The sequence below is a fragment of the Zingiber officinale genome, chromosome 4A (genome assembly GCF_018446385.1).
Source record: "Zingiber officinale cultivar Zhangliang chromosome 4A, Zo_v1.1, whole genome shotgun sequence".
Taxonomy (NCBI): domain Eukaryota; kingdom Viridiplantae; phylum Streptophyta; class Magnoliopsida; order Zingiberales; family Zingiberaceae; genus Zingiber; species Zingiber officinale.
In genome coordinates, this window is record NC_055992.1 from 80,969,216 (window position 1) to 80,993,426 (window position 24,211).

Here is a 24,211-nt window from a genome sequence, read left to right on the forward strand (position 1 = left end):
CTCTAGTGGAATGAATTATTATTGATAAAATTAAGTTGTGTGTTCGGGGCGAACACGGGATTCTTAATTTTATCGGGAGACCAAAACCAATTCCTCCCCTCGGTCCCTATCGTAGCCTCTTATTTATAGAGTACTATACCCACCTATACCCACCTTCATACCCATGATAAGGGGGCCGACCAAGCTAGCTTGTGGATCAAGCTAGGGTCGGTCAAGCCTTGATTCATGGGTGGCCGACCCTAGCTTGAACCCAAGCTTAGGTGGTCGGCCCCCATTAAATTTAAAAGAATTTTAATTTTAAATTTTTCTTATGTGGAAGATATAATTTATTGGAGAGAATTAAAATTAAAATATCTCTTTTACAAAAGATTAAGAAAAGAGATTAGGTCTCTTTCCTTATTTGTAGATAGGAAAGATATTTTTTTTTTCTCTTTGAAAATTATTCACATGTTGAAAAATTAAAATTATAGAAATTTCTTTTTATCAACCATGAAGGGATTTTAAAAGGAAATTTTATTTTTTAAAATTTTCGAAGACAAATAAGGAATTTTTAATTGTTGATTAAAAATTGTCTTGTTTGCTCTTGTTGATGTGGCCGGCCAAGACATGAATGTTTAGGAAATTTTGTTTAATTTTTCTTAATTAATTCATGTCAAGGAAAATTAAGGAAATTTTATTGTAATTAAATTTCCTTATTTACTAAAGCTAAGGAATATAAAAGAGGGGGTTGGGGTGCCTTCATGAGATACAACCTCTATTATTCTCTCCCTCTTTTTCCTTGGTGTTGTGGCCGGCCATCCTCTCTCCCTCTCTTCCTCTTTGTGGTGGCCGAAACCCTTCCTTGCTTGGAGCTTTTGTGGTGGCCGGATACTACTTGGAGAGGAAGAAGAAGAAGAAGGAGAAAAAGCTTGCATCCCTTGGAGCTTAGTTGGTGGAAGAAGTTCTTCATCCTTGGATTTTTGGTGCTTGGACGAAACTTGAAGGAAGAAGAAGAAGGTGCTAGGTGGTCCTCATCTTGGAAGATCGTTGCCCACACAACATCCGAGGTTAGAAGAGGAATACGGTAGAAGATCAAGAGGTCTTTCTAAAAGGTATAACTAGTATTTTTCCTTTTCGCATCATACTAGTATTAGCTTTTATTTTTGGAAATAATACCAAATACAAGAGGCATGCGATTCTAGTATTTCGAATTTGTTTTCGATGTTGTGTTCTTTGTTTTGTTTTCTTTTCCTTGTGATTTGATTGTTCCTTTCGGTTAACCTAAAGTTATTTTAGGAAATTAAATATTAGCTTTCCTTAAAAGGTTTTGTCTAGTCGGTGGTGGTTGCTCCCATATCCAAGAAGGTCATGTGCCTCGCCACGTCAGTATTGGAAGCCAATTTAGGAAATTAATATTTAATGGAATTAATAACCTAGGTGATTTGGATCGAACGTGTTAAGTTCTACAGGAGATCCAAGTCAAAACCTAAAAGAACAAATAGATTAAATTTTGGATCAAACGTGTTAAGTTCCGCAGGCGATCCAAGTTTAATTTAAAAGAACACATGGTAGCTAGGAAAACGTTCAGACCTTTGTACAAAATTTTGTACAGCGGAACCATTAGGTTTTCTGAGTAGCAACCAAAAATTGGTATCAGAGCTAGGGTTTTGCCTCTGTGTATTTGGTATTAGTTTAATTATGCACATGACATACATAATTTAGGCAGGTTAATAGTAGGATGTGCTAACTTTGTGGATGCAGAATCTAACTATTATGGCTTATAGTTTTTTATGTGTGTGATTGGACCCTTGGACATGTCAAGGGCATTTAAATGTGTGTGCATGATTGTATTATAAAATACAGCAGGAGTTGTATTTAGTTTTTATTAGAATTTTATTTTTGATCTAGTTACATGTATATTCCTTTTATGGAATATAGGATCGATGGATGTAAATTTTTATTTTATGTTCGATCTAGTTTACATGTACATTCCTTCGAGGAATATATGATCGAAAAATGTAAAATTCTATTTATGTCGCGGATCGAATCTTGCAAGGCGTGGAACCTTTTGAGGACCAGAGGCGCAGCGGAACAAGGAGCAAGATGGATGCGACAACTAGACCCGGTGGTAGTGGCCAAAGATGGCAGCAGCTAGGGTTGGCGACACACGGAGGATAACAATAGATAAAAGCCATAATAGTTGAAAATTAGTTTTTCATTTATTGCTTTTATATTGTGCTGTGTGTGCATGTTAGAATACATGTCTAGTAGTCTAGCATAGTTAAAATTCCTCATTTATAAATAACTAAGTGGGAGAGGGATTTTAAATAAATTCCACGGTCTCCATTACTGGTTTGTAAGTGATGCAAACAAGCTTGCGCGTTGGCTCTGAGTGCCTTCCTCCATATCGGATGAGCTTGTTTGTGGATCACTAGAACAAACTTCCATTTTGGATGACTATAGGATGTTAATTAAGAGCGTGTGATCTTCCCCATCGGAAGGGGCACAATCTTATAATGGACTTAGTGTCAAGTAATGGTGTACACTTAGGCACGTCTAATAGTATCCTCCCCATCAGAGTCACTGTTATTATTCGTCTGACTAAAGGATACCAACTATTAATTTTATTTGTCAAAAAGATAGGTTGACAAGATAATAAAATTAATGGGTTTAACCCTCCTTTTACAAATATTGAATTTGTATACGTCTACACTATCGTGTCATACAAAATTCACGGTGTTTTGAGGTGTTGGTTAATTTAAAATAGTATTGTTTGAGAAATCAATATTATTCTAAATTTAGAGTTCTGACCAAAAGTTATTTGTGATTCTTAGGATGACTTTCAACCCACTGTCCATCATACTACAACATAATAGACTTACTGGTCCTAACTACATAGATTGGAAAAGGAACCTGGACATTGTTCTTACTGCTGAAAGCTATAAGTTTGTACTGACTGAGCCTTGTCCTGATGCACCCACTGGTGAATCTACCCAAGAGGAGATTGAATATCATAAGAAATGGGTAATGGCAAATAAGATGGCGCGGTGCTACATTTTGGCTTCAATGTCAAATGTATTGCAACATCAGCATCAAGATTTACCAACAGCTTATGATATTTTGAACAATCTCAAGGAACTCTTTGGTCATCAGGATCGGGCTTCTAGACAAGAAGCCATGAGAAAGATAATGACAGCCACCATGCAAGAGGGTACTCCTGTAAGGGATCATATCCTAAAGATGATGGCTTATCTGAACGAAATACAGATCCTTTGAGGAGAAATTGATGAGGAAACCCAGATCGATATGATCCTCCAAACACTACCTACAAGTTTTGAGCAATTTCGCCTGAATTACAATATGAACAAAAGGGTATATTCATTGGCGGAACTACTAACAAAACTTCAGGCAGCAGAGGGATTGTTTCGTCACAACCCTCATATTCACTATGCTGAAAATGGTTCTACTTCTAAGCCGAAAGGAAAGAAGAAGAAGAAACAAGTTGGTTCAGCAAAGAAAGTGAATAAATCTCATAGTACAGGACCTAAAGCTGGAATGAAGAAGCCGAAGGGCAAGTGCTTCATCCACGAGCCGGAGCATTGGAGAGGGTTGTCCTCGTAGGAATCAGAACAACAAAGGTATATCTCATGCTCTAGTTGTTGAAACATGTTAACTGTGTTATCTACCAGCACTTGGTGTGTATATACGGGAGCCACTGATCATGTTTGCAATTCCTTGCAGGGGTTCCAGGAAACCCGACGACTAACTGAAGGAGAGATTACTGTCTACATGGGCAATGCTACTAAGGTGGCGGTTGTTGCAGTGGGAGACGTCTACTTATCTTTTAATAGAAATAGAAATTTGGTTTTAAGAAATTATCTTTATGTACCCAGTTTTAGAAAGAATTTAATTTCAGTTTCTAAACTATTTTTAGATGGATATTCAGTTTCCTTTAGTAACGATGTAGTTATTAAGAGAAATAAAGTGATTATCTGTTCTGGTGCATTAGTTGGCAATTTATATACTTTAAATCCAATTTCTCCCACAAGGCAAAACATGGAAATTTATAACTCATCTTCTAACTCTAATAAGAGAAAAGAACCTTCAGAAATGAACCAAGCATATCTTTGGCATCTAAGGCTTGGTCATATTAACTTAAGTAGGATTCAGAGGCTTATAGCGGACTTGGGTTCATTAGAGTTGAAAATTTTCCAACTTGTGAATCTTGCTTGGAAGGTAAAATGACCAAGAGGCCTTTTAAGGCCAAGCGGTATAGAGCCAAAGAAGTGTTAGAATTGGTTCATTCGATTTGTGTGGTCCTTCTATTCTCCAGACTAAGAGGAGGTTTTGAATATTTTGTCTCTTTTATAGCGATTATTCAAGATACGGATACATTTACCTAATGCGCCATGAAGTCCGAGTGCTTTGATAAGTTCAAAGAGTACAAGGGTGATGCGGAGAAACAACTAGGTAAAGTATCAAGACACTACTCTGATCGATGGTGGTGGCGAATACCTCTTAGGAGAGTTTAGAAATTACTTATCGAGGTCGGGATTCAATCCCAACTGTCTGCACCTGGTACACACAGAATGGTGTGGCGAAGCAAGGAATAGGACTCTTATGGAGATGGTTAAATCGATGATGAGTTATTCGAATTACAAAATTCGTTTTGGGATACGCCTGGAAATGGCAGTGTACATTCCGAACTTAGTACCTTCTAAATCTTTCTTCTACTACCACGATTGTGGAATGGGCGAAGCCCGTCTAAGATATATTCGGTTTGGGGTAGTCCAACACATCGTCGAAACCAGATGTCGATAAGTTAGAATCTCGTAAGTTCGCGTGTTTGTGGGGTATCCCAAAGGAACGACGAAGGTGGTTTATTTTATAGTCCTAATACACAGAAGGTCATTGTTAGTACCAATGCCCGGTTTTAGAAGAAGACTATATAATGGATCACAAGCCCGATAGAAAGTTGTTTTAGAAGAACTTAGAGGACACGTCTACCTTAGTACCAACTACAAGATGAAGTACCACAAGAGACGCAACACGTGTCACACATGATACACAACCATCGAGGTGCCTCGTCGTAGTGGAGGGTTGTTAGGAGCCTGATAGATTCATGTTTTGGGAGAGTCTTCGACTTGATCCTGTAAACATGAACGATCCCCGAACATATGATAAGTACTCCAAGATATAGAAGCGACATCATGGCAAAAGGCAATGAATTCAAATAGAGTCTATGTACTCTAATAAGGTGTGGGCTTGTAGAACCACACGATGGTGTAAAAGCCGTTGGATGCAAGTGGATCTACAAAAGGAAAAGAGGGACAGACGGGAAGGTAGAAACCTTCAAAGCTAGGCTTGTTGCAAAAGGGTACACTCAGAAAGAGGGAATCGATTATGAGGAGACTTTTTCACCGATAGCCATGCTTAAGTCTATCAGGATACTCTTATCCATTTCTGCTCATATGGATTATGAGATTTGGTAAATGGATGTCAAGACAGCTTTTCTTAATGGAAGTCTTGAAGAGAACATCCATATGAAGCAACCAGAAGGATTTATTGAAAAAGGCAAAGAGCATCTAGTGTGCAAGCTCAATCGGTCCATTTATGGACTGAAGCAAGCTTCAAGGTCTTGGAACATCTGGTTTAATGAAGTAATCCAGTCATATGGATTTATTCAGTGTCCGGATGAGTCTTGTGTATACAAGAAGTGTAACGGAAACGTGGTGGTATTTCTTATACTATACGTAGATGATATTTTGTTAATTGGTAACAATGTTAAGGTATTATCGGACGTAAGGGTATGGTTGAAACATCCCAAGTTTTATTTTTTTATTTTTTTTTACCAATCTCTCTCAACAACTACCATTTGAATGATCACATTGCCGAACCATAAAGGAACTATCATAACCAATAGACAAGATTGTATCAACAAATGTTTATCGATAAGAACAATAACTCCTCAACATTCCCCACCCGAGTGACTAAGAAATGAAAATCTCTCTTGGTAGATCCAGTATGCACTGCCCTCTCGGACAACGGACAGTACCATGCGTCCATCCCGCCTCCTCGTCTACTCGTCCGTGGGCCTTCTGGCATATCCTGAAAGTCATCCTCACCTGTAATATAAATGTGGTGAGTCTACGACCCAGCAAGTACAGACCAATATGAGTATGAAGATATCCATAAGGTAGTAGAAATAGCAACTGGAAGCCTTTTTAAGAAAACATAGCACAACCAAGTACGACATAAGAAAGATATATCATGCAACAGTGTTCCTACGTAGCTAATAAGGTGAATATGTCACATATCCGGTAACCACAATTTAGAGCCCAATCAACAGTCCCATGAACCTAGAGGTACCTCGTAGAGAACATGCATCCAGTCATATAGCCGAAGCTAACCATATCAGTCAAGTTTGGATGGGCCCTCCCCGGAGCTCATCCCGGGTCACCCATCCCGTACTGCTACCACATATGCTCATACACATCCAATTAGCTACATAGTTAATATATCATAGTAAATTCCAGTCATTCATTTCATAGCATATTCCAGTCATTCTTTCTATATTCGTTTCATAACATTTGTATACTTCAGTCATTCCTTAAACATATCACTTCCTACAGTCCATACTTGTCTATTCTTCTAGCAACAAAGCAACAAAATAAAAATAAAAATAAAAAAAATCTCGAATCAATACCTTTAACGAATCTGATATGGAATTCCAGCACACCAATGAAAACATCAGAAGAAAGAAGAACCAACTTTGAATCCGTGTTTACACCTACCAACCCAATAGAAAATCCCAAAGCCATCGCCCATTTCAAAAGACCGCTGTAAAACACAAATTTCTCACAGCAACAGGAACAACCACAGCACAAATCCACGTTCAAACCTCCAAAGAAAGCTCATAGTCTACTAAATCCTTCCATAAAAAAACGCAGCTGACTCGTAAGAAACCAAAATCACAATCAAAATTAACTCCCCATGAATCAAAACCACACCAAAGTTAACTCCCAACAAATCAACCTTATCCGCATAACAAAACAAATCTCATTGAATTCCATGGTCATCTAATAACTCACAAATCAAAACTGTACAATAACAGAAAGTATAAACAAATAGATACAACCTAAACAAAATTCACTATCCTCGGAACAATCTCGAGAGATAAAATTCCATATCAAATTCCAGTTCCAAACAATGTTCACTGAATCCAAACGGAATATAGCTAGGTCATCAACTAACTCTACAGAAATCCAAACGAATTGTTCCAAAGCTTCCAGTGGCATAAAGAAAACTAACCAAGGCTACCAGAAACCGGATCGCAGGATCAGATCGACAAGAGGAAACCACTTTGAAGCTCATGTCAATCACAAATCATAGCAAAACTTTGTGACAACTCACTTTCAAAACCAGAATCTCACAGAATTCTTAATCGGAGACATGAGCACCATCGGAAGAACCAATTCGCAACTCAAAACCAAAGAACTCAAATCAGAACTCAATTCACGAGAGGAAAACCAGTACAACTCAAACCCCATCAAAGATGTTCTCATCTTTTGCAGAAATCATGAAAATCATGAGATGAAATTGAGATAACACAGAAGCACCAAATCGCATCTCAATCAACCTGTTGAACATAATCGGTGAACATATCAACTCTTCCAAGCTCCTATCCTCTACCTTGCAGATCTCATACCATCATATTGCAGAGTACTTGCCTTCCTTTCCTCGTTCCTCTGTCAGAGCCCCCGCCCTAGCTGTAGTCGTGCCGCCGGTGTGGTGGTCAAGGGACTCCACATCCAATCGCAACTCCATCGAGATCTTTTGGTGCTTGATCGGAAACCTGAGCTTGGTGGAGAGCTGATCGACAACAGCGAAGGTGATGAGTAGAGATGGAACGGCGATTCGAGCCACAATCAACCGGAAATCGGGAGGTATAGGTATAATACCTAGGTCTTTTATTCCAAACCTTAATCAACCGGAAATCAGGAGGTATAGGTATAATACCTAGGTCTTTTATTCCAAACCCTAAGTTACTTAAGTTAACCAACTTCCAACCTAACAAAATATCATATGTTTCCCCTGAATTTAATAATTCTATCACTTTAAAATATGTCATATAAGTTTAATTAAAATTCCAAAAAAAATTCTAAAATTCATAGAATATCTTATAAGTTAATCCTTTAGTTAAAGTTTGCATGACCTTAGACATTTTCGTAAATAAATTCCTTAATTTCACTCGTGGGTCCTTACAATGGTTGTCCAAACAATTTGATATGAAGGACTTAGGAGATTGTGCACACATTCTTGGGATCAAAGTTATAAGGGATCGCAAGAAAAGAATGTTATGTCTGTCCCAAAATCCTTGCTCGTTTTAGCATGCAGGATTCCAAGAAAGGTTTCTTACCTTTTAGGCATGGAGTAGCTCTATCTAAAGAGATGTCTCGAAGACATCAAAGGAGATAGAGGACATGAAAGCGGTTCTGGTTGTAGGAAGCCTTATGTATGCAATCTATATTACGAGACGTTTTGGTGGGCATGGTTAGATATCGAGTAACCTAGACAAGGACATTGGAAAGCATATTAAAGTACAGAAGAACTAGAGATTATATGCTAGTTTACCAAGCGGACGATTTGCTCCCTGGATTTCCAATCAGATAGGGACAGTAGTAAGTCTACATCATATGTGTTTACTTTGGGAGGTGGAGCCATTGCTGGAGGAGTGTTAAGTAGAAATACGTTTGGACTCAACCATGGAAGCTGAGAAGGCTCAGGAACTTTCTAATGGACTTAGATGTGATTCTTGGTTTACCCAAAATCATCACAATTTATTGTAATAATAGCGGTGCAGTTGCAAACTCGAAGGAACCACGAGCCCATAAGGCAAGTAAACATATAGAGCGCAAGTACCACCTGATACGAGATATTGTGAAGCGAGGAGAAGTGGTAGATCCTTTCACTAAGGCCCTTCCAGCAAAAGCTTTCGATCGGCATGTGGAGGGAATGGGAATCAGATGTATGGCAGAAGATATGGTAGCTTAGTCATTAGTATAAGTGGGAGACTGTTAGAGTGTATACTGAAAGCCTATGCTTTTGTAAACATTTATTTTAAATAAAGAATCATATTTGGTCAAATTGTCTACATTTATTTGTAGTTGTTCAATTAATTTATATTGTAGATAACATAATATGTGGTGCCACATACAGAAGATGATGTTATCAGTACCTTATAAATTATAAACAGTAGCTCACGACCAAAATGGAAAGGAACAAACAATTGGAAGGTCGTAGTGTAATTAGGAATTAGTTTATCTTGACTATATAATTACACTAGTACACTTAGAGTGTATTGAGTAAGACCATTTGAGGTCTTTTCTTTTATACTGACTTTATAAAGGACCAAATACCTCAGTTATTATGGAAGTGTGTGCTCTTAATCCTAATATAATAACAAGCACATATATTTGATATTTATTTCTTTAATTTATCAATGGATGAGATTTAGTTCGATAAATCAATAAATCCGATAAGTTGGGAAATGAAATCACTTATAGTGTGTGTTGTTGATTATAGAAGAAACTGTGTCCTAGTAATCTAGGTTGATAATGTCCCCAAGATTAAACCCTGCAGGTGGACTTAACCCGACATGACGATAAGGTTGAGTGGTACTATTCTTGGATTAAGATATTAATTAAATGAGTTGTCAGTAACTCACTTAATTAGTGGACATTCGACATCTTAAACACAGGGAGACTAACACACTCATAATAAGAAGGAGCCCAAAAATGTAATTTGGGATTGGTGCGGTAGTTCAATAATAGTTCTCTATTGATAAAATTAAGTTGTGTGTTCGGGGCAAACGCGGGATGCTTAATTTTATCGGGAGACCAAAACCAATTCCTCCTCTCGGTCCCTATCGTAGCCTCTTATTTATAGAGTACTATACCCACCTATACCCACCTTCATACCCATGATAAGGGGGCCGACTAAGCTTGCTTGTGGATCAAGCTTGGGTCGGCCAAATTTTTTCTTATGTGGAAGATATAATTTATTGGAGAGAATTAAAATTAAAATATCTCTTCTACAAAAGATTAAGAAAAGAGATTAGATCTTTTTCCTTATTTGTAGATAGGAAAGATATTTTATTTTTTCTCTTTAAAAATTATTCACATGTTGAAAAATTAAAATTATAGAAATTTCTTTTTATCAACCATAAAGGGATTTTAAAGGGAAATTTTATTTTTTAAAATTTCTGAAGACAAATAAGGAATTTTTAATTGTTGATTAAAAATTGTCTTGTTTGCTCTTGTTGATGTGCCCGGCCAAGACATGAATGTTTAGGAAATTTTGTTTAATTTTTCTTAATTAATCCATGTCAAGGAAAATTAAGGAAATTTTATTGTAATTAAATTTCCTTATTTACCAAAGCTAAGGAATATAAAAGAGGGGGTTGGGGTGCCTTCATAAGATACAACCTCTATTATTCTCTCCCTCTTTTTCCTTGGTGTTGTGGCCGGCCATCCTCTCTCCCTCTCTTCCTCTTTTTGGTGGCCGAAACCCTTCCTTGCTTGGAGCTTTTGTGGTGGCCGGATACTACTTGGAGAGGAAGAAGAAGAAGGAGAAAAAGCTTGCATCCCTTGGAGCTTAGTTGGTGGAAGAAGTTCTTCATCCTTGGATTTTTGGTGCTTGGCCGAAACTTGAAGGAAAAAGAAGAAGGTGCTAGGTGGTCCTCATCTTGGAAGATCGTTGCCCACACAACGTCCGAGGTTAGAAGAGGAATATGGTAGAAGATCAAGAGGTCTTTCTAAAAGGTATAACTAGTATTTTTCCTTTCCGCATCATACTAGTTATTTTTGGAAATAATACCAAATACAAGAGGCATGCGATTCTAGTATTTCGAATTTGTTTTCGATGTTGTGTTCTTTGTTTTTTTTTCTTTTCCTTGTGATTTGATTGTTCCTTTCGGTTAACCTAAAGTTATTTTAGGAAATTAAATATTAGCTTTCCTTAAAAGGTTTTGTCTAGTCGGTGGTGGTTGCTCCCATATCCAAGAAGGCCATGTGCCTCGCCACGTCAGTACTGGAAGCCAATTTTGGAAATTAATATTTAATGGAATTAATAACCTAGGTGATTTGGATCGAACGTGTTAAGTTCTGCAGGAGATCCAAGTCAAAACCTAAAAGAACAAATAGATTAAATTTTGGATCAAATGTGTTAAGTTCCGCAGGTGATCCAAGTTTAATTTAAAAGAACACATGGTAGCTAGGAAAACGTTCAGACCTTTATACAAAATTTTGTACAGCGGAACCATTAGGTTTTCCGAGTAGCAACCAACACTTATTTATAAAGCCTTATATCTACCCAAAGCCCAACTTCTTAACCTAGCTTAAGGGGCCGCCACATCCTTGCTTGGAGCCCAAGCAAGGGGATGGCCAAGCCAAGCTTGGAGCTTAAGCTAGGGCCGACCAAGCCTTGTTTGGTGGCCAAGCAAGGGGCCGGCCATATAAGAATAGAAAATGAAAATTTTATTTTGTTAAAAACTTTCCTTTTATGATGCTTTTCACATAGTTTTAAAAGAGAGTTTTAATTTTTAAAATCTTTCCTTTTATAACTTTCTACAAAGGATTAAAAGAGAGATTTGAAATCTTTCCTTATTTGTAGTTATCTATAATATTTAAAAGAAAGATTTTAATTTTAAACTTTTTTTTTGTAACCATGATATAAAAGGAGTGTTATTTTAAATCTTTTCTTTTAAAGACATCCACAAAAGGATTTAAAAGAGAAGATTTTAATTTTTAAAACATGTCCTTTATAGCTAACCACAAAAGGGATTTTAAAAGAGAGATTTTAATTTTTGTTGAAAATCTTTCCTTGTTTGGACATGATGTGGTCCGCCATGTAAAGGATTACAAGGAAGTTTTAATTTTTTGTTTTAAAACTTTCCTTTTTTGGATTCACCAAGGATTATAAAAGAGAGGGAGAGGGTGCCTCATTGAGTACAACCTAAGCCTTGCATCCTCTCTATTGGTGCTCGAAACTCCTCTCCTCTATTCCCTTGGTGGCCGACCCTCTTCCTTTTCTCTTCTCCTTTTGTTTTCTTCGTTGGAGGCTGGCGACATCAAGCTTGGTGACCGGTTGCTTGAAGGAGAAGAAGAAGAGAAGGAAGCTCTCTTGTCTAGCATCCCTTGGAGGTTAGTTGGTGGCCAAAACTTGGAAGCAAAGGAAGAAGCTTGGGTGGATTTCATCTTGGAAGATCGTCACCCACATGACATCCAAGAGAAGGAGAGGAATATAGCAGAAGATCAAGAGGTGTATAAGCTACAAAAAGGTATAACTAGTTATTCGTTTCCGCATCATGACTAGTTCATCTTTTTGTATAGATGTTGAAAAACCAAACACAAGAGGTTATCGGCTTTAGGTTATCATTTTGTTATTGATTTTATTTTTCAATTTCATGTTTCGATATTGTGCTTCTATTGAGGTCTATGTAGTTAAACCTAGTTTACTGTAAGAAGTTAAATATCCAATTTCTTTGAAAGGCTTTGTCTAGGATGTGGTGGATGATCTCATACCTAAGAAGGCCTAGTGCCTCGCCATATTTAACCTTGAAGTCGATCTTCTAAATAGATATTTAATTAACTTCTGTAATATGATTTAACTTATGAAGAATACATCAATTGAACTTGGAGTAAGAATGTTAAGTTTCATTTTCAATCCAAGTTTAACTTCTAAAGGAAAATTTGGATTAATATTGTTAAGCATCATTTGCAATCCAAATTTAACTTCAGTAGAGCACATTGGTAGCTAGGACAGTTCTATGCTTGTACAAATTTTTGTACAGGAGAACTAGAACAGTATTCCGAGTAGCAACCAACAAAAAAACCTAATTCATGAGCCTCTGATAGGTGACCCCTGCATTCCTTAGTCTGAAAGGCATAACATTATAATAATAAGTACCTTCAACAGTTATAAAACTAACCTTTTCTTGATCTTCCTTAGCAAGCGGGACTTAATGATATCCCTGATAAGCCTCTAGCATGCATATAAATTCACACCCAGTAGTAGAACCCACCACTTGGTCAATACGAGGTAGAGGATAATAATCCTTCAAGCAAACTTTGTTAAGATCTTGGAAGTCTATGCATACTCACCATTTGTTTCCAGGCTTAGAAACCAAGATCACATTAGCCAACCAACTAGGGAATTGCACTTCCTTGATATAACCAACTTCTAGCAATTTATCCACATCTTCCTTGATGATTTTATCCTGATCAGCTCCTGTTAGAATGTATACTAAAATCCTAGATTTTTGTAAACATTTATTTTTGAAATAAAGAATCGCATTGGTCAAATTGTCTACATTTATGCTAAGTGTAGTTGTTCGATTAATTTATATTGTAGAATACATGGTGTGTGGTGTCACACACAGAAGATAATGTTATCAATTCCTTATAAATTATAAACAGTAGCTCACGACTGATATGGAAAGGAATAAATCATTGGAATAGTCATAGTGTAATTAGGTATTAGTTTATCTTAACTGATAAATTATACTAGTACACTCTGAGTGTATTGAGCAGGACCATTTAAGGTAAGTTCTTTTTATACTGACTTAATAAAAGAGCAAGACCTTTGTTATTATGGAAGTGTATACTCTTAATCCCGATATAATAATAAGCACGTGTACTTAGTATTTATTTCTTTGACTTATTAAAAGGGGAAATTTAGCTCGATAAATCAAAAGACCCAATAAGTTGGGAAATGATATTATTTATAGTGTGTGTTGTTGATTATAGAAGGAAACTATATCCTAGTAATCTAGGTTGATAATGTCCCCAAGGAGAGCTCATAAGGATTGTCATGTAAACCCTACAAGTGGACTTAGTCTGACATGACGATAAGGTTGAGTGGTACTACTCTTGGACTAAGATATTAATTAAAGAGAGTTGTCAGTAACTCATTTAATTAGCGGACATTCGACATCTTAAATACAGGGAGATTAACACACTCATGATAAGAAGGAGCCCAAATGTAATTTAGGATTGGTGCAGTAGTCCAATAATAATTCTTTAGTGGTATGAATTATTATTGATGAAATTAAGTTGGGTGTTCGGGGCAAACATGAGAAGCTTAATTTCATCGGGAGACCAAAACCAATTCCTCCTCTCGGTCCCTATCATAGCCTCTTATATATAGAGAATTATATCCACCAAATACTCACTTCCTACCCACCCTTAGGTGGCCAGCCAAGCAAGCTTGGAGCCCAAGCTTGGGCCAGCCAAGACAAAGGATTGAGCCAAGTTAAGGGGGTCGGCCATAGCTTGGAGCCCAAGCTTGTTGTGGTCGACCATATTAAAATAAAAGGATTTTATTTTTAAAATCTTTCCTTATGTGGAAGCCATGATTAAAAGAGAGTTTAAAAATTAAATATTTCCTTTTATAGTTTCTACAAAGGATTAAGAGAAAGGTTTGATATCTTTCCTTATTTGTAGTTAAAAGGAAGATTTTAATTTTGAAGAAAACTTTTCTTTTTGGAAATCATCCACATGTTTTAATAGAGAGATTTTAATTTATAAAAGTTTCCTTTTATAACCAACCATAAAGGTGAAATTAAAAGAGAAATTTTTATTTTGAAAATTTCCTGAAACAAATAAGGAAGTTTTAATTTTGTGTTTAAAAATTGCCTTATTTGGAGCATGTGAAGGGTGCGACCATGTAAAGGGTTAAAAGCAATTTTTAATTAAATTTTCCTTATTAACCAATAGCAAGGAAAATAAGAGAATTTTACTTATAATTACATTTCCTTATTTGCCAAGACCAAGGAATATAAAAGAGAGGGTAGAGGTGCCTCACCTCACAACATATCTTCTAGTATTCCCCTCCTCTCTTCCTTGGTGTGGCCGGCCCTATATTCCTCCTCTTCTCTTCTTCTTTAGTGGCCGATGCACCCCTCTCTTGGAGTTCTTAATGGTGGCCAGTTCTTGTTAGGAGAAGAAGGAGAGAAAGAAGGCTTTGCTCTTGCATCCCTTGGAGCTTGAAGGTTGGTGGCTAAAATTTGCAAGAAGGAAGGTGTCTTGGTGGTTCTCATCTCGGTAGATCGTTGCACATACAATGTTCGAGATAAGAAGAGTAATACGATAGAAGATCAAGAGGTTGTTGCTTACAAAGAAAGGTATAACTAGTAATTCTATTCCGCATCATACTAGTTTTCTTTGTATAGATTTGAAATATCAAACGCGAGAGGCTAGTGATTCTAGATTTGCGGATTTGTGATTCGAAGTTGTGTTTCTTTTATTTTTCGATCTTGTGATTTGATTGTTCTTTTTGGTTAAACCTAGCGTTACTATAAGGAAATTAAATATTGAATTTCGTTAAGAGGCTTGTTGAGGCAGTGGTGGATGTTCCCATACCCAAGAAGGCCAAGTACCTTGTCATGTTTGACTTGGGAGCCGATTTCCGAAATAAATATTTAATTGAATTTGTAACATAGGTGGATTTGGATCTATAATGTTAAGTATCGTTTGCGATCCAAGTCTAAACCTCTAAGAACAGATATGTTAAATTTGGAATCAATAATGTTAAGCTCCGTTTGCAATTTCGAATTTAATTTTTAAAGAACACAATAAGTTGTTAGGAAAGTTTCAGGACTTGTACAAAATTTTTGTACAAGGGAATCGGTATGATCTTCCGATTAGCAACCAACACTCCAAGCCTGGGAGCAAATGGCGAGTGTGTATAGACTTCCGGGATCTTAAAAAAGCTTGCCCAAAGGATTAATATCCCTTGCCTCGCATCGATCAGGTGGTGGATTCTATTGTTGGGTGCGAGTTTATATGTATTCTAGATGCTTATTAGGGATATCATCAAATCCCACTTGCTAAGGAGGATCAAGAAAAGGTTAGTTTTATAACTATCAAAGGTACTTATTGCTATAATGTTATGTCTTTCAGACTAAAAAATGTAGGGGCCACCTATCAAAGGCTCATGAATAAGATTTTTCAAAATCAGATCGGGAGGAATATGGAGGTTTATGTGGGTGACATTCTTATCAAACTCTATGAGCTTCGGATTTATGTGCGGATATAGAAGAAACCTATGGAACTCTGAGGTGGTATGAACTTAAGCTCAACCATTGCAAGTGTTTATTTGGAGCCAAAATTGGAAAATTCTTGAGATACATGGTGACTAAGCGTGGGATAGAAGCTAATCCTAGCAAGGTACGGGAGCTTCAAGATATGGCTCTACCACACAACATGAAGGAGGCGCAGAGGTTGACTGATGTGCGTAGATATTATGATCATTTATGCTTGTTTTAACACACAATCACTTACTTTATTTGTATATATTCTTCGTAGATCATCTCTCCTATTGTTAATTCAGTATTAATTACTCTTTTATCAGAGATCTGCTTTTTGTTTGGTTTTGTGTTGACAGGGATAACTTTTGGAGCGATAACGGTGATTGTCGACGCATCGGAGTAAAACTAGAAAACCACTTGACACCGGCGGTGCAACCCTGCACAATCGTGTGGCCATTCCCAAGAGAGAGCAGCACACGACCGTGCGACCTTGCATGGCCGTGCCTCGTGACCAGAGTTGAAGGAAGACATGGTCGTGCGGATCTCACACGATCGTGCCACTCTACCCAAAGAAGGAGAGGAGTTGGCTGTGCGGATCTCGCACGACCGTGGAACGGGCCGTACGACGCCCGTGGCACGGGTCGTGCGGTGCCCGTGGCACGGGCCGTACGGTGCCCGTGGCACGGGTCGTGCGGTGCCCGTGGCACGGGTCGTGCGGCGCCTGTGGCACGGGCCGTGCGGCGCCCGTATCACGGGCCGTGCGACGTCCGTGCCCAAACCTATAAAAGGGCTCTTAACCCTTCCTAGACCTCTGTTCAACGATCCGAGATCACCTCCATCACCGCATCAACTCCAGAAGCAAAGGATTGGATCTGAAGATCACTCGACGTCATTGAATAAGCATCTCTATTTCCTCTCTCTTCTTGTCTGGGGATTGAATGTTTAATTATACTATGTCTTTGGGTTTTTCCCCTATGTCTATGGAGTAGATTCTTTGTTCTAGAATCAGGGAGTAGTTGTGGTTAGGTTATGATGTAAGATTCATGCTTATGCTTTCACTCATTAAATGATTTCGCTTGTCTTGTTTCAATTTGATATGCATGAGACTTGTTTGCCATGTTGTATTAATTGATTGTGTTGGGATTGCTAATTTCATATAGAGAAGATCTTAGATCGTATACCTGAGGGGCCCTAGTGATAGGGGTAACCCGTTCACAGACATCTAGGATACTCCCTCGAAAGAAGAGGTAATTCCTCCACAAGGAAGTAAGAATCCAAACCAAACCAAACTCCTATCTCTATCCTTAATGATACCGATCAGGTTTGCATTCTTGTGATCTACTGAGGCGCCCTAGTGACAGGGGTTAACCGTAATAGGATTTCACAGGGGTCTTCTCTGTTTAGTGCTTAAGGGTAGTAGCTATAACTTCCGATGAGTACATATTGATTAACAATGAGGAAATGATAGAACATGATACATTAGTTACCACCACAACGAAACCGAACTCCTAGAGCTCTTCCCAAACCATGTAAAACTCTCTCTCTCTCTCTCTCTCTCTCTTGTTAGTTCTCAAATCTACTTCAAGTTCTTTTCTTCTCAAGAAACAGTTCACTTATAACCATCGATAGTTTAGCTAATTCTACGTGAACAATCGCTAGTGCTTATAACCAGTCCTCGTGGGATCGATAATGTTTTATTACTGATGACGTATCCGTGCACTTGCGGAAGTGTAACAAGGTTTTGGCGCCATTGTCGGGGACTGCGCCTATAACATTAGTGATAATCATATTGGATTAGACTATACCTTGTTTTCCTTTATTTCATTTTACTTTCAGCATTTATATATATATATATATATATGCACTTGGATTATTCAATATCTTATTTTTTTTGCATGTGAAGAGCTAATTTTTCTGGAAAACTTCTGTCATTCGATCCAGATATTGATAGAACTTTTCTGAGGAGAAGAAACTTGCAAAAACTCCAAGCAGAACAAGAAACATCAGAAATGGCTGACAAGCTTTTGAAGTACTACGCAGCACCTTATGCACGAGGGCTTCGGTCTAGCATCACCCGACCACCAATTGAAGTTAAAAATTTTGAAATCAAGCCTGCAGTGAACACATGGTTCAGCAAAATCAATTTGGAGGAGGACTGCATGATGATCCCAATCATCACTTGGAGCTTTTCTATGAGATCTTGAGTACTATGTTAGTGAAGGGGTCTCTCAAGAAACAGTAAGGTTACTTCTTTTTGGATTTTCCCTGAAAGACAGAGTCAAGCAGTGACTTAATTCATTACCAGCAAATAATATTACATCTTGGGAGCAGTGTGAGCAGAAATTTCTGTACAAATTTTACCCGCCAAGTAAAACTGCACACATGAGGAATTGAATTACAAGCTTCAAACAAGAAGACTCAGAATCGTTATTCGAAGCATGAGAAAGATTCAAGAGTATGCTGAGATAGTGCCCCCATCATGGCCTCGAGAAGTGGTTGGTGAAACACACGTTCTACAATGGAATCAATTATCGCACGAAGGTGTCCCTCGATTCTGCAACAGGAGGGGCGTTGATGAACAAGAGTCTTGATGAAGCTGAAGACATAATAGAGAATGTGGCCCAGAACCATCATCAATGGGCAACCGAAAGATCTGGAGGTTCCTTTTCTGGGAATCCAATAAAGGCATCAGGAAAATTTGACGTGAATGCAATCACGCTCATGTCTGCAAGACTGGATGCTCTAACCAAGAAGCTTGATACCATGGGGAACAACACAGCCAATGCAATAGTGTGTGTGTTCGAAACTTATGGAAGTTCTGATCATGCTCAAGATACTTGCCCCTTAGGGACAATACAAGCACAAATACATTAACTTGAACAATGCGATGCGATAGTCGGTTATAACCAATGGTAAAATAATCTCTACTCTAACACATACAACCTTGGGTGGAGGAACCACCCAAATTTTTCTTACCGAGGAAATCAAGATCAAGAACCAGCAAAGCCAAGCTACGAACCTGGGCAACAAAACCACCAATCTGGACCACAGACTTATCAACAACAACAACCTTCACAACTGCCCAAAATTGAAAAGATGCTTGAAGAATCTCTCTTGGAGAAAAAAGAGATGAAGAATGAAATCAAGCAATTGAATCAAAGAATTGAGAATTCTGAAAAGCATCAAAAGATGCAAGATAGCCAAATCGCTCAGATAACCCAGTACTTTTCAAGAGCACTGAGAGCATTTCCGGGAAAGCCTAACATAAACCCGGTGGAACATTACAACCGCATTGAGCTGAGGAGGGGACGGACTTTGGGAGATCCCCAAATGGGTGCACAGAAAGGAATTGATTCAAAAGAAGAGCTCTCTCCTCTCATGCCTAATTTAGTCCAGAACAAGGATAGGGAGGAGATTACCAAGAAGGTTGAAGGGACTCTTCCACTTCCCCCACAAAGTCAGACGATTCCTTTCCCTCAAAAGCTAATAACATCTCAAAAAGATGAAGAGCTCCACCGATTCCTTAAGAAAATTAAAGAAATCTACATTGAAGTACCTCTAATAGACGCACTACACCAAATGCCGAAGTTCGTCAAATTTTTAAAAGGTATTCTTTCCAATAGAAGACAGAAGGGTGACTTCGAGATTGTAGCATTGATGGAGAAGTGCAGCACTCTTCTCATGGCAGACACTCCCCCGAAGCTCCAGGATCTAGGAAATGTTTCAATACCATGTAAGATTGGCTCTGAGCTCATACACAAGGCTTTCTGCGACTTGGGAGCGAGTGTCAGCCTACTTCCATACTCGTTATGCAAGAAACTAGGACTCCAAAACATCAAACTTACTACTATGGCACTACAATTGGCTGACCATTCATGTAGATACCCAATGGGTATAGTGGAGGATGTGCCAGTAGAGATAGGTGGATGCATCGTTCCTGCAGATTTTATTGTCCTGGATATGGAGGAGGATCCCAAGATCCCAATCATCTTAGGAAGACCATTCCTTACCACCGCTGGAGCCCTCATCAATGTGAAACATCACAAGTTATCTCTGGAGATCGGTAAAGAAAGGTTAGAATTCAATTTATCTGATTCTCCTATTTGCATCTCTTCTTTTCGGGGAAATGCCAGTAATTCGAATACATACAAAGCTGAGGAATGCAGTTTCCATGGGAGGCCGCCAGACATGATGCATGATTCGGCAAAACTTGAGAGGTCGCCCCCAACAAGCAATAAAAAGTATATTTGTCCTGCACGAGTGAAACTGAAGGTGCAAATTGGAGCATTAACCCTAGGAGGAGAGTCGTGCTTCCATGGGTTTAGTCCACATTAACTGATACAAGGTCAAGCTAAAGACCTAAAACAAGTGCTTCTTGGGATGCAACCCAAGGGTTTTGTTTTAATTCATTATCCACCTGTCGTTCTATTTTAGTTCAATCAAGTATTCTTATTCTTGGACTTTTGTTTTCAGGATGTGCATTATCCTCCACGAGTTGGCCGTGATCGTTTCATGGGCATGGCAGCATCGGAAGGGTCAAAAAGGAGAAGAGTGAGACACTACGTGCGTAACACATGGCCGTGTGTCCTTTGCAGAGAAGGAACAATACACGACCGTGCGGATCTGGCACGACCGTGCAAAGCTACCCGAGGAGAAGAGTGTACGGACCGTGTCGGTTGACACAGTCGTGCGATCTCGGCCGAGAGGAGGAAAGAAGGGACCATGCCAACAGGCACGACCGTGAGGCGACCCCATCAACCAGGCCGTGTCTTTAAGACACGGTCGTGCCTTACCCGTGTGCACCGCCAACCACCCTAAATAACCCTACTTCCCATCTCTTTCTCTCCAAAAAAAAAAAAAAAACTTTTCTTCCCCACTACACCTCATCAACCTTCATTACTTACATCTAAGACTTATCTTTACTGAGATCTAGATCTAAGTTTTCTTCAAGCCCCAAATCCGAAAAGAGAGGAGCAATTCCCCTATCCTTCTTCTTTCTCCTCCTCTATCTTCAAGATCCACATCCACCCACAAGAAAGTCCTCAAATTCACCTTGCATATCATGTCTCAAATCCTGAAGAGACTCCGACGAGGAAGCGGTGGAGCTAGCGAAGGAGATGCACCGGGAGGAGACAAAGGCAAGGGAAAGGCTTCTTCATCCAAAGTCAAAGGAAAAAGGATGGCACGCGACGAACGTAACGACAACGAATTTAATATTATTTTTAGAAATCAAGAACATAAAGCTAGATATGATATTCTCGTTGCTAGGAAAATTGTATTCACTAGATATATGGATTCAACCACCATGGATTCGTTAGGGATTAGGAATGACGTAGATTGGATGATTAGCTCCTTTGATTGGCATGACATGATGTACACACGTCTACCAACTTACCCCTCCCTAGTCCTGGAATTTTTAAGTTCAATTGATGTTAAATTTTCTTCTGAGGATGACTACATTGGGTCATAACTTTTAGGTTGATGAACAAAGAAATTCGGTGGACGTTTAGTGATTTTAATATTTGTTTTGGTTTACCTACTGGAGGTGCCCGTGGATTTGATGGTACTATAGACTGGAATGGATTTTGGGCTTCAATCATGGGATCAATTGATGTTAATCTCCCTGTGTTTAAGATATCGAAATGTTCACTAATTAAATGAGTTACTGACAACTCACTTTATCAATATTTAACTCCAAGAGTAGTAGCACTCAACCTTATTGTCATGTCGGAGTAAGTCCACCTGCAGGGTTTACATGACAATCCTTATGAGCTCCTCTTGGGGACATCATCAACCTAGATAGCTAGGACACAGTTTCCTTCTATAATCAACAGCACTCACTATAAATAATATTATTTCCCAACTTATCGGGCCTCTTGATTTATCGAACTAAATCTCACCCACTGATAAATTAAAGAAATAAATACTAAATATATGTACTTGTTATTACATCAGGATTAAGAGCACACACTTTCATAATAACAAATGTCTTGTTCTTTTATATAGTCAGTATAAAATGAAACTACCTTAAATGGTCCTGCTCAATACACTCAAAGTGTATTAGTGTAATTTTATAGTTAAGATAAACTAATACCAAATTACACTACGACCATTCCAATGGTTTGTTCCTATCCATCTTAGTCGTGAGCTACTATTTATAACTTATAAGGAACTGATAACATGATCTTCTGTGTGTGACACCACACACTATGTTATCTACAATATAAATTAATTGAACAACTACACTTAACATATAAATGTAGACATTTGATCAATGTAATTCTTTATTTTAAAATAAATATTTACAAAAAGCTAGGCTTTTAGTATACACTCTAATAATTTCCCACTTATACTAAAAGACTATGCTATCATAAACGCTGCCATTCATCTGATCCCCATCCCCTCAACATGCCGATCAAAAGCTTTTGCAGGAAGGGCCATAGTGAAAGGATCTGCCAGGTTATCTGCTGATGCAATCTTGGTGACAGCAACTTCTCCTCGCTTTACGATATCTCGTATCAGATGGTACTTGCACTCTATTTGTTTACTTGCCTTATGGGCTCGTGGTTCCTTCGAGTTTGCTACTGCACTGCTATTATCACTATAAATTGTGATAATTTTGGACAAACCAGGAATCACATCTAAGTCCATTAAGAAATTCCTAAGCCATACAACTTCTTTGGCTGCCTCGGAGGCTGCCACATACTCAGCTTCCATGGTTGAGTCTGAAACACATTTCTACTTAACACTCCTCCATGCAATGGCTCCATCTCCTAAAGTAAACACATAGCCTGATGTAGACTTACTATTATCCCTATCTGATTGGAAGTCAGAATCTATGTAACCCATAGGGAGCAAATCATCTGCTTGGTAAACCAACATATAATCTCTAGTCCTTCTCAAGTACTTTAATATATGTTTTACAGCAGTCCAATGTCCCTGTCCTAAATTACTTTGATATCTGCTAACTTTACCCACGACAAAACACATATTCGATCTCATGCACAACATAGCATACATTAGGCTTCCTATAGCTGCAGCATAACGAATTGCCTTCATATCTTCTATCTCTTTTGATATCTTCGAAGACATCTCTTTAGATAAAGATACACCATGCCTAAAATGTAGAAATCCTTTCTTGGAGTCTTGCATGCTAAAACGAGCTAGGATCGTATCGATATATGAAACTTGGGACAAGCACAACATCCTTTTCTTGCGATCCCTTATTACTTTGATCCCAAGAATATGTGCGCATTCTCCTAAGGCCTTCATATCGAAGTACTTAGACAACCATACCTTTACTTCCGAAAACACTTTGATATTGTTTCCAACTAACAAAATGTCATCGACGTAAAGTATAAGAAATACCACCATATTTCCGTCACACTTCTTATATACACACGACTCATCCGGACAATGAATAAATCCATACGACTAGATTACTTTATTAAACCAGATGTTCCAAGACCTTGACACTTGCTTCAGTCCATAAATAGACCGATTGAGCTTACAAACTAGATGCTCTTTGCCCTTTGCTATGAACCCCTCTGGTTGCTTCATATGGATGTTTTTTCAAGACTTCCGTTAAGGAAAGTTGTCTTGACATCTATTTGTCATACCTCATAATCCATATGAGTGGCAATAGATAAAAGAATGTGGATAGACATAAGTATGGCTACCGGCGAAAAAGTTTTTTTGAGTGTACCCCTTCGCAACAAGCCTTGCTTTGAAGGTTTCCACCTTCCCATCTATCCCTCTTTTCCTTTTGTAGATTCACTTACATCCAACGACTTTTACACCATTTAGTGGTTCTACAAGCTCCCAGACCTTATTAGAATACATATATTCTATTTCAGAATTCATCGCTCTTTGCCAAGATACTACATATTTATCTTGGAGTGCTTCGTCATATGTCCAGGGATCAGGTTCATGTTCACCAGGGATCAAGTCCGAAGACTCTCCCAAAAATATGAATCTTTCAGGTTGCCTCACAACCCTTCCACTATGATGAGGCACTGTTTGTAACTGTGCATCATTTGTGATACGTGTTGCAGTTTTTTGTAATATTTCCTCTTGTATTATTGGTACTAGACTAAACGTGTCCTCTTTAATTTCTTCTAGAATAATTTCACTTATAGGCTT

General features: G+C 38.3%; 1 long non-coding RNA gene and 1 other non-coding gene across 2 annotated transcripts; both read right to left on the reverse strand.

Annotated features, from left to right (window-relative positions):
• Positions 1–5,867: 5,867 nt before the first annotated feature.
• LOC121970024 lies at positions 5,868–8,074 on the reverse strand. Its single transcript, XR_006108817.1, has 2 exons — positions 8,019–8,074; positions 5,868–7,960 (listed from the first exon to the last, which is right to left on the reverse strand). It is a non-coding gene; the product is annotated as an uncharacterized LOC121970024 (long non-coding RNA).
• Positions 8,075–18,447: 10,373 nt separating this feature from the next.
• On the reverse strand, positions 18,448–18,555 carry LOC121973960. Its single transcript, XR_006109860.1, has one exon. It is a non-coding gene; the product is annotated as a small nucleolar RNA R71 (small nucleolar RNA).
• Between the last annotated feature and the right edge of the window lie 5,656 nt (positions 18,556–24,211).